Below are 9773 nucleotides of genomic sequence, written 5' to 3'. Positions count from 1 at the left end.
ACCTTCCTCGTGGCATCATGCGGACCTACTTTCAAAACCATTAACGGCCGATTTTAGAAGTTAATCTAAAGATTCGATTTTTTATTAAGGAGATAAATCAGATTTGTGCAAGAGTTAAAAAGGTTAGATGGACGTGGACCTTTTTCTACTCTCCATCCAACCCGCCTCCGACCGAGCACGGTTCTCCAACCCAGGGAACTTCAGTGGACTCCTACCGCCTCGAGGCTGTGTTTAATTCCCAAAAACTTTTTCGAAAAGTGCTACAGTAGTCATCACATTAAATCTTACGATACGTGCATGAAGCATTAAATATAGACGAAAAAAACTAATTGCACAGTTTTATCGAAAATCGCGAGACAAACGTTTTAAGTCTAATTATTATATAATTAAACACTAATTACCAAATAAAAATAAAAATACTACCATAACCAAATTCCTAAATTTCGAGAACTAAACACGGCCTAAACCACACAACCAGGGCGCCGCACCTCCGTGGCCCAAACCACCAGAACCGTGGGCGCCGAACTCCCACCTCCCAACTGCTGCAGACCTGATTCTAAAAAAAAAAAATGCTGCCGACTTGCACTGCGGTTGTCAGGGCATGCCCCGAGTGCGGCGTGGGCTCTGCAGTCCGCACCCAAGCAGGCTAGGGGGGTGTTTAGTTCATCCCAATTCCAGAATTTGGCACTATACAAAAAGAAGATTTCCCGTCACATCAAACTTGCGGTACATGCATGGAGTACTAAATGTTGACGAAATTAAAAACTAATTGCACAGTTTGGTTGTACTTTACGAGACGAACGTTTTGAGTCTAATTAGTCAACAATTGGACAATTATTACCAAATAAAAACAAAACGACAGTGTTTCGGGCGGCGCCAACTCGGCGCAACTAAACGTGGCCTAGAGCTGCTGCCCTTCGCCGGGCGGTGCCTTTTCCCAGGATCGACTGCGTTCGGGTCTTGGCTTCCGTTACGAGACAAGGAAACGGAACGGGTCTCCTGCAGCCAAGAAACGGCACCGCGGAGCGCGGACCCCAGATCACCACGCAACGCTGCAGAGGCTGTACAGTCAAAGAACCGGGGCGAGTTTCCCGAGGCGCTGGCACACAGGCTGACAGTCCTGACACACGAGTTTGACTCGAGTCCCATTCAGTGGCCACACCCTGGCGTCACCAGCTTCCAGACCCCGAAGCGCAGACCCCACGCAGGCGCGCCCGCCTCGCAGTCTCGCAGAGGCCACAGGCCACACCGACTTCCGCGTGAGCGGCCTGCGTCAGCTGCCGCTGTGGCAGCGTGTGGCCCCATCCCGTCCAGGTCCAGGCCCCGGGTCAAACCAAGCCAAGCCAAGCGGCCACGCTCCGCGTCTGGACCCCGCATGTCATACAGGTGTAGCCTCCGCGGCGCTTACCAGCCGGAGGCGCCCGGCGCGTGTAAGCTGTTTCTGGCTGAGCTGGCCGCCGATGACCCGCCACGCCTCCGGTGGCGTTTCTTCACTTCGTCACTTGGCTTTACTGAGGCTGCGAGTGACGTCACGCCAAGGTGACGCGAGATGGGGCGTTGGATGCGGGGTGGACGGGTAGGATCTGCTAAGGTGGGTGGGCTGGTCCTACGAAGGGTCACGTTTTGTGTGACGGTATTAATGGCTCCAGTTTCTGTTTTCAATTTTGCAGGGACGTCCCTGGATTTTAAAATAATAATCATGAGGCGGGCCTGCACAACCTAATAGAAAAGTGATTACGTATGCATTTTATATATAGTAAATAAAAACGGCTTGGGATGGACAACGTTCTTTACTGCTTTCTCTAAACTATAGATTGTGTGTAGGTTAGGAAGTCTGGTTATACAACTACCACTATTTCACCTATGTAAGATTTTAGGCAAAATAAATAGCTCAGAACAATTTAATAGAGGAACTAATATTATTTTATAAATTATAACACCGTGTGCAATTGGACTGGTTTATATTTTTGTATTTACTATGCCTTTTTAGTATAATGTTAATAATATGCTGTAATATTGAAGGATGTTGTAAACTATACATTATTTAACATATATATTCATTGATCTATCTTATGCCATGCAATTTGCAGAAAGTTTTGGGGTTCATAGTTGATAGAATCTTCTTAACCTACGGCCGACGACGTCTATAAAATCGACAGTCTATAGGTTTCTCATCCTCCAAAAATACATCTCTCTTCGTCCAGCTCGTGTCTCCTGAGGACCCAGTGAGATCCATCGCCTTTATGGCGTACCCCTTCCCTCGGCTTTCAACGTCGCCGACAACATCCTCGACCACTAGTTTCCCCCTTTTGTCGTCCTTGTTTTTGCCATGTTCATATTCACTCCACCAGTACTGTGTTGTCTATAGTTTCACAACCTGTCTCAACTCTAAGATTTCAGCAAACCATTGGGGCATGCCATTCACAAGCTTGTGTGGCTGCAAACAACAACATCCATGTTGCCCCATCGTTGTGGCGACGAATCTTGAGCTATCGTCGTCAGACCAATATATCAATGGGTGAGTGTGCTAAATCTTTATAGTAAGGTGCTACATCAGGAATTCTAAATTGAATTTCATTATACAATATAACTATCTAAACCAAAATTTTAAACATTCCAAATAGCATTACACAACCAACCACATGCAGCCTGTTCGTTTGGCTGTGGCTTGTCGTAAACGATCAGTAAATTTTCAGCCGGAACAGTATTTTTCTCTCACACAAACCAGCCTAGCAGTACTTCTTCACGAACCAGCAACAATACGAACCAGCCAACCGAACAGGCTGATGAACTACATAAACAAGGAAGGCAAAACCACACGGTTGAGTCTCTTGTTGGAATTATGAGACATCCAAGGGGCCCAGCAGAAAACCGCAATTCTCTCATTTATTCCCCTCCCCGTCTTCTGATTTCCGGTGGACGCGAAACCGATAGAGGCAGAGGGAGGCGCAGCACGAGGAGCTCGTTGGTGGCATCGAGCGAGCGGTGCGCGGGCCACGAGCGCGTGCGCGAGCAAGATCGGAGCTTCTCCTTCGTCGCAGCTGTGGGGAACGCGACGAGCGCTTCCGTGATGGGCGCCGGCGCCCAGGAGGATGAGGAGGAGACAACCATGGTGGCGGAGGGAGGAGTCAGAGAGGAGGAGCAAGCGGCGGAGGAGGGCGCAGGGGAGGAGGAGCAGTTGGGGCAGGGTGGAGGGGGCGAGGGAGAGGGCGAGGGCGGAGAGGAGAAAGCTGCGGCAGGTGATGTCGTGCTCGATCTGCCTCGACACGGTGGTCGCCGGCAGCGAGGAGAGGTCCACCGCGAGGCTGCAGTGCGGTCACGAATTTCACCTCGGTGAGCGGCTTCGCTGCTTCGAGATCTCACGCTTGTTTCTTGATTGCGGCGACACAGTGTTTGGGAGGTGGGAGGCGGCGGAGGCAGGCTGTGGCGAATTTTGTTCTGTTAGTGGACTAGGATTGGGAAAAATTGGAATTTGGGAATGGGTCTCAGTTTGGGGACATGATCTAGATGAGCCCGTGTGAATTGTGATAATTATTACCACAATTGCAATTTTACATGGCTAGTTTGTATGAAACTTGCACGGTCGGGGTTTAAGTTGTTCATCCTCTTTGGGTTATGCTGTGGAATTTACATAGCAATTCCATACGCTGTGACTATGGTGGGACAAGGTAGGAGCATGCCCTTGGATCACTGTTTGTTGTTATTTGGTCCAGGCTTCGTCAGGTCGTATATATGTCAGTGATTCTTGTCCTCTTTCAAAAGTTTGAACGTGCTCTTGTGAGAAATATTGCTCCATTCTGTTGTGAATTGTTTAGTTTGGAGGTCATGTTTTAAGAAAACGGAAAAACAAATCAAATTGATGTGCTCATTAGCATTCTAGTGCTGGTGAAGGACTTGGTGTCGTTTCAGAACGATTTGGGTCCACTCTTAGTTATTTCTTTTAGGGCAGCTCCAACACACTGTTGTCAGTGCCCAGGATATCTCATTGCACACTGTTGTTGGAGCCTAAGAATGGTCATGTTGTCAGGTAGTATACTAGTTACTAGGTAATGCACACTAAAACGAAGTTGCTGTTTATTAAAATGCTGGTTTGGATGAGTGACTATGCTATCAGTAAGATAATAGTTGCTAACAGAGAATGTTAGTTACACTGACAAAGAATTTTCGTTACAAACCTTCAAGAGATGAGGGAAAAACAGTTACTGATAGTACTGCTAACTAGTTCTGCTAACAGTAGTTAATATACCTGTGATGCATTCTGTCCATATCTTTGCACCTTGGATCAATTTTTCTTGTGTGATCTGTAGTAAGCTGTTATATAATGTAACCATTTTTACATGCTGTTGTATGCTTACTTGCTTAGTATCCTATTGAATCCACTATGCTGTTTTGTTTGAACTTGGAAGTGTTTATTGTATATGATAATTTGTGCGTGTATATGGCACTTGATTTACTCTAATATTTAGTATCCCTTGGTTTCATCAGATTGCATTGGTTCAGCATTTAATGCCAAAGGAATTATGCAATGCCCCAATTGTCGCACAGTTGAGAATGGGAATTGGCTTTATGCAAATGGTTCCCGATCATCACAGGACGTAAACAATGATGAATGGGGTTATGATGACCTTTATGATCATGGTCACTCAGAGCTGGCAACCTTTGTGGTAAGGGAGTTAAAAGATTCTCATTTTTTTGCATATGTTTTTATGGGCTTTCTTCATTGGGACTGGGCATTGATCCTAGCTTATTAGAGCATATAGCAGAAACAATTTTTTTTAGTATAAGAAATATTGCAAAGTTACTATGAGGTTGAGTACACCAGCAGGCATTACTGGTTAAAGTTACAGCTATCTTGCATACACTTTGAATATCACCTTTATGGTACTATTTTTTACTAAAAGAGGTATTAACTTACTAAATAATAACCCTGCTTATCTGATTTGACTGTTTATGCAGCCTCTTCGCATTCAGTGGTGTCCTATTGGGCGCTTAGAACTTCCATCCTTATTTGAGTATGTTCTGACCTCTGAATTTTTCTGCTCGTTGCTGTGTCCAATTTTTCTTTTTACTACATGGTTGAGACTATCTTTTTGTCTACTGTGAGTTTTAGTTGATATTTATCACTACATCACTGCAGCAGGTATCCTTTAGTGACCTGCTTCTAGAAATCTAATGCAGTTTTCTGAACTTTATTGTGCCATCAGTTGCTGGAATCCTTAGTGCTACTGTTTTAGAACCTTGATTAGACTGATTCGGATCACCTCAAAAGTCTGTAACAGCATGCACTTCCTCATGTCTCTTTTCACCAATCATATTAATATTGAAATGCTATATGTCTCAAATATTAGTTAATGTGTTAGTGCTTAGTTGTCTGTGCTCGTCTATGCTTTTGATGCTGGGAGACCATAGAGTTCCGATGTCGCCTCTTGCTTTAAAAGAACCACCTTTTGTTTTGTCTTTGTATGATAGAATTACTGTTATATTAGCTATTATTCTATTTACTCATAGTTAATTTTTTCCTCACCTAACAGAGAAGTAGAGTCCTCTGCTCCAGCTACTTGTAAGTTCTTATTTTCAATAGTGACATTTATTAATCTTCCATTTACCAAATCATATTTGTCGTGGTTGAAAGTTTTGGAATATTGTCAATGCAGTTAATGATTTCACGGGGCAATTCAACTCTGAGCCCATGGTACCAGTACCTGCCACACCTCATCCTGGTCCATATCTAGCTTATTTTCAGCCTGCCCTGCCACCGGCATCATCAAGCTCCCATGTCGCTGAGAGAACAACGGATGGTGCTGCATATCATGATCACTGGAACACTATGGCTGGGCTATCAGATGGCCGACAACCCTGGGCGTACTATTCTCAACCCAACAATGATAACGGTATAGCTGAGCAGCAAGGACTCCCTCTGGGGGCAATGAGAGTTGGAGGGGTTGATAGTGAAAACCAACAACGAGGATCTCTCTCCTCATTTTATGGAAATGGGTAAGATCCTATATTTGAAGACATTGGTTTGTGATGTTCTGGCTGACATGACCTAGTTCTGTACGTAAAAGCAGCTTTATCAGTTAGGCAGAAAGGCAGATTCATGATTCTTGTCATCATTTGTTATGCTATGATTTGCACATGTGCATGTGGATCATGAAATACATGCAGGGCTTTTACTGATTTGAAGGATTGATTTTAGGTACAATTGGATTGTTAATATGTAGTTAAAAACAAGTATAGAAAAACGGTGGTTGTGGATGCCATGGATGGGCAGCAGGCCCAAGATGGCAAATTTGGTCGAAATCAAGGCACAAGGAAACTCGCTTGACTGTTGTGGGTCCTAGGAGTTAACACTTGACATGATTTAGTCTAGTAACCAAACTATTAGTCTTCCATAATTTTTGTTCATATTTAATCACATAAGGAATATACATGTTTTGCTAGACACATGAGAGTACATACTCATAGGAGTTTTGTGTACTTAGCCTTCTTATCTGATTGGATGGCTATTTCCATTTGTATCTATAACTAAGTATTGGTATAGATATAGTTTTGTTTGGACCAGTACAATATATATATCTGTTTAGGTCTGTGGTTTGTTCGGTACTTCAGATGCCGACATTCCAGTGTGAGTAATGAGGGAACGCTACACTGGCTGGTACCCAGAACTGGAAATTAGGGATCCAGGCATGCCCTGGTTTTCTTCGAAGTTATTTATTTTTTGAAGATATCATTGTTTCATCTTGGTCTACATCAATGACATCATCAACTGTATAACAAAGTAGTTATGCAACTACTGTTGCATTATCTAGTATGCCTGCTTTCTTGTACAACAGTCTTAGATCCCATAATGGCTACAAACGTATTCTTGGTTTGTTGCAGGTCTGGAAGACCAAGGATCCCAAGTGTTCCTCCTATGGCACCACAATTCATAAGAGCGCTTGGCAACTTAAACGATCAATTCCAGCAGACTTCTTCTAGCTTATTTGCTGGGTCACAGCAATCAGGAGGCATGCGTCCATTGGGAGCTGTTGGGCCTTCCGTGCCACCTCCGGAGAACACCTCCTTTTGCCTGTTCCCACCAGCTACATCAGGCCCCAGTACAATGGAGGCTGAGGATGTCAGAGCAAACCAGTTCTACGCCTGGGAGAGGGATCGACTGGCTCCTTACCCGCTGATGCCTGTTAATAATGAAGGTACCTGGTGGAGCTCTTCACAACAACAGCCCCCTCAAGGTGCACCAGAGCCTGCTGCATCTGCTTCAAGGAGGCTGTCTGGGCAGTGGATTGGTGGCGTTGGCAGGTTGCCACCACCAGAGAATAGATCGCCAGACGGCTCGCCCTTCCGTCCACTGCACATCCCTCGGATGTAGCGCAGGAACTGGTAAGGCCTAAGTTAACAGTACAAATATGGAAACCCTGTTGGTTGTAAGTGGTAACACCGTTGTAAGTCCGGTCGGATGGTAAACCTTGTGATAAAATGCAGGATGTTGAAGAAAATGACCCTGAGGTGAAAACATTTTTGACCCGGGGTTTATGCATTTCGATGAAGTACATATTTCCGGTCAGGTTGAGGAATTTCTAAGAATCGCATTTCTGCTTACATACACCTGCATCGTGCTAATTTGTTTCTTTGGATTTGAATAGAGCAAGTTTTTAGAATGCTAGCTTCGCTTCCTTGCTATGCCAACGCTTGAGTTCGATTCTGCTGCAGTGCTGCTTTAGTTCCATTTCCTAGCGGACGTTAGGATGCCTTTGATATTTGATCCCTGCCCCTACCTATCCAGAGCTGGATGAAAAATAAACAAGCCATGAAGGTTCAAGGCTTAAAGCTCAAAAGAAGTGTGGCCGGCGAACCACCCGATTTCCTGTCAATAGAATAGAAAATACCAAAAATTACACTGCTCCTGTGTACCTTCAAAATAAATTTCCAAGCGCCTGTTTGGGTCAGAACCACACTTTCTTTTGGAGCAACTGGAAAACTCCTTTCCATTTTGAACCTAAAACATGCTTGTTTTGTGCACTTCTTTTGATACATTAGTTAGCTGGTTGGATGAGAGATTTGGTTTGTGCATGCCAACCACCGAGTCTTTTTTTTTTAACTCGAAGTTGGATGTCTATTTTTTCTTAATGAAACCGGACATGTCCATTTCGGTAAAAATGTCATAGGATCACATTTTCTTCTGTTCCGTACAGCTATTTTTTCTTCGTGATAACCGTTTTTTTTTTATAAAAAATGCACATTGAAGAACATGGTCACCGAAGGCACGCTCACTCTCCGACGATTGTGCCATGTTGTTTCGGGGTATCCAATAAAACATAAGCATGGTTTTGTGAGAACTTGCGATGACAATGTGGTTTTGTGAGTAGAACAGAACGTTCTATGATAAATTAAGCTAGCAAGAAAGTTTGTCTTTGTGATAACTTAACCTACTTACCCACAACATTAAGAGCCAGTTACTACCTCTAAGAAAATCTCTCCGATCGTGTTGACTTTTAGCAATAATTCATAATATGATTGGACTCACGTGACAACGTCACATGACCTTTTCAATGTGTGTATAAGCTAGCTCTTGATCAAGAGCTAACTTTTCTCTCTCTTCTATTAAAATATAAAATAAAATGCTTAGAGCTAAGGGGGTGTTTGATTCTTTAGTCGCTCTTAAAATTCATATCATATCGAATGTTTAGATACTAATAAAGAGCATTAAATATAGATTAATTATAAAACCAATTACATAGATGGAGGCTAATTTGCGAGACAATTTTTTTAAGCCTAGTTAATCTGTCATTAGCATATATTTACTGTAGCAACACGTTGTCAAATCATGGATTAATTAGGCTTAAAAGATTCGTCTCGTAAATTAGTCGTAAGTTGTGTAATTAGTTTCATAATTAGTCTATATTTAATACTCTATGTATATGTATAAATATTCGATGTGACAGGAATTTTAGGAGTATGGCCTAACTTATAAGCCATTGTTGGAGCTGCCATAGGCCATGGATAAGACTTGGAAGGTGCATAATACCACACCACACCTCAGCTCTACGTCCATAATGGCACGCTGCGTAGCAGTATGCCATTATTGTTTTCGTTCCATATCTATTTTTCTTTCTTTTTTTCAGCTGAAATTCATTTGTACGTTGACTGCTTTACCCTTGGCTCAACCGTAACACCCACCTGCTGACTGAATACACATGTTGTGTTGTGGCTGCCTGAAGCAATTTATGCGTACCTATGGTCACGTATGCTTGCTTAGACATATATGGTTGGGTAAACCCGGTTAAGTTTCATGAAAATTTTGGTCATCGTGTATTTCTTAATTGATTGACACTGTTGATATGCCTTTGTGATGGTTTAGCCCTGTTTTGAGATGAGGACCACATGCAGCTCGAATCCACAAATGGCTTCCGCCTAGGGCTGGGCTACAGATACCAGAATGGCTTAATTTACGACAAGAGTAAATTGCATGGCTGGTCCTTAAAGTATTTGGTTGATTTCGTCTAGGTCCCAAACTATGAAATCGCACTCTTGGCTCCCCAATCTACTTAATTCGGTCCATCTAGGTTCTAAACAGCCCAGGCAGCGTCAAGCAGCTCACGTGGCTGTCCACGTACGCAGGGGAGGCACGTGAGGCACACGTGACCCTCGGCAGCTGCTGGCTTTTTAGACAAAAAAAAACCCGCACGATTTCACCTTCTCCACCTCACTCCTTTCCATAACTCTCAGACCTCGACGAAGGGGAGAAAGGGCGGAGGGTGGCGACGCCGGTGACT

At 43.7% G+C, this 9773-nt stretch overlaps 1 pseudogene; it reads left to right on the top strand.

The window, feature by feature from the left end:
• Window positions 1-2911: 2911 nt before the first annotated feature.
• Window positions 2912-7574, top strand: LOC136458260 (E3 ubiquitin-protein ligase IPI1-like; annotated as a pseudogene).
• The last annotated feature ends 2199 nt before the right edge of the window (window positions 7575-9773 follow it).

The sequence above is a fragment of the Miscanthus floridulus genome, chromosome 6 (genome assembly GCF_019320115.1).
Source record: "Miscanthus floridulus cultivar M001 chromosome 6, ASM1932011v1, whole genome shotgun sequence".
Classification (NCBI taxonomy): domain Eukaryota; kingdom Viridiplantae; phylum Streptophyta; class Magnoliopsida; order Poales; family Poaceae; genus Miscanthus; species Miscanthus floridulus.
Note: the sequence above shows the minus strand (reverse complement) of the source record. Positions and strands in the feature narration are given on the sequence as shown.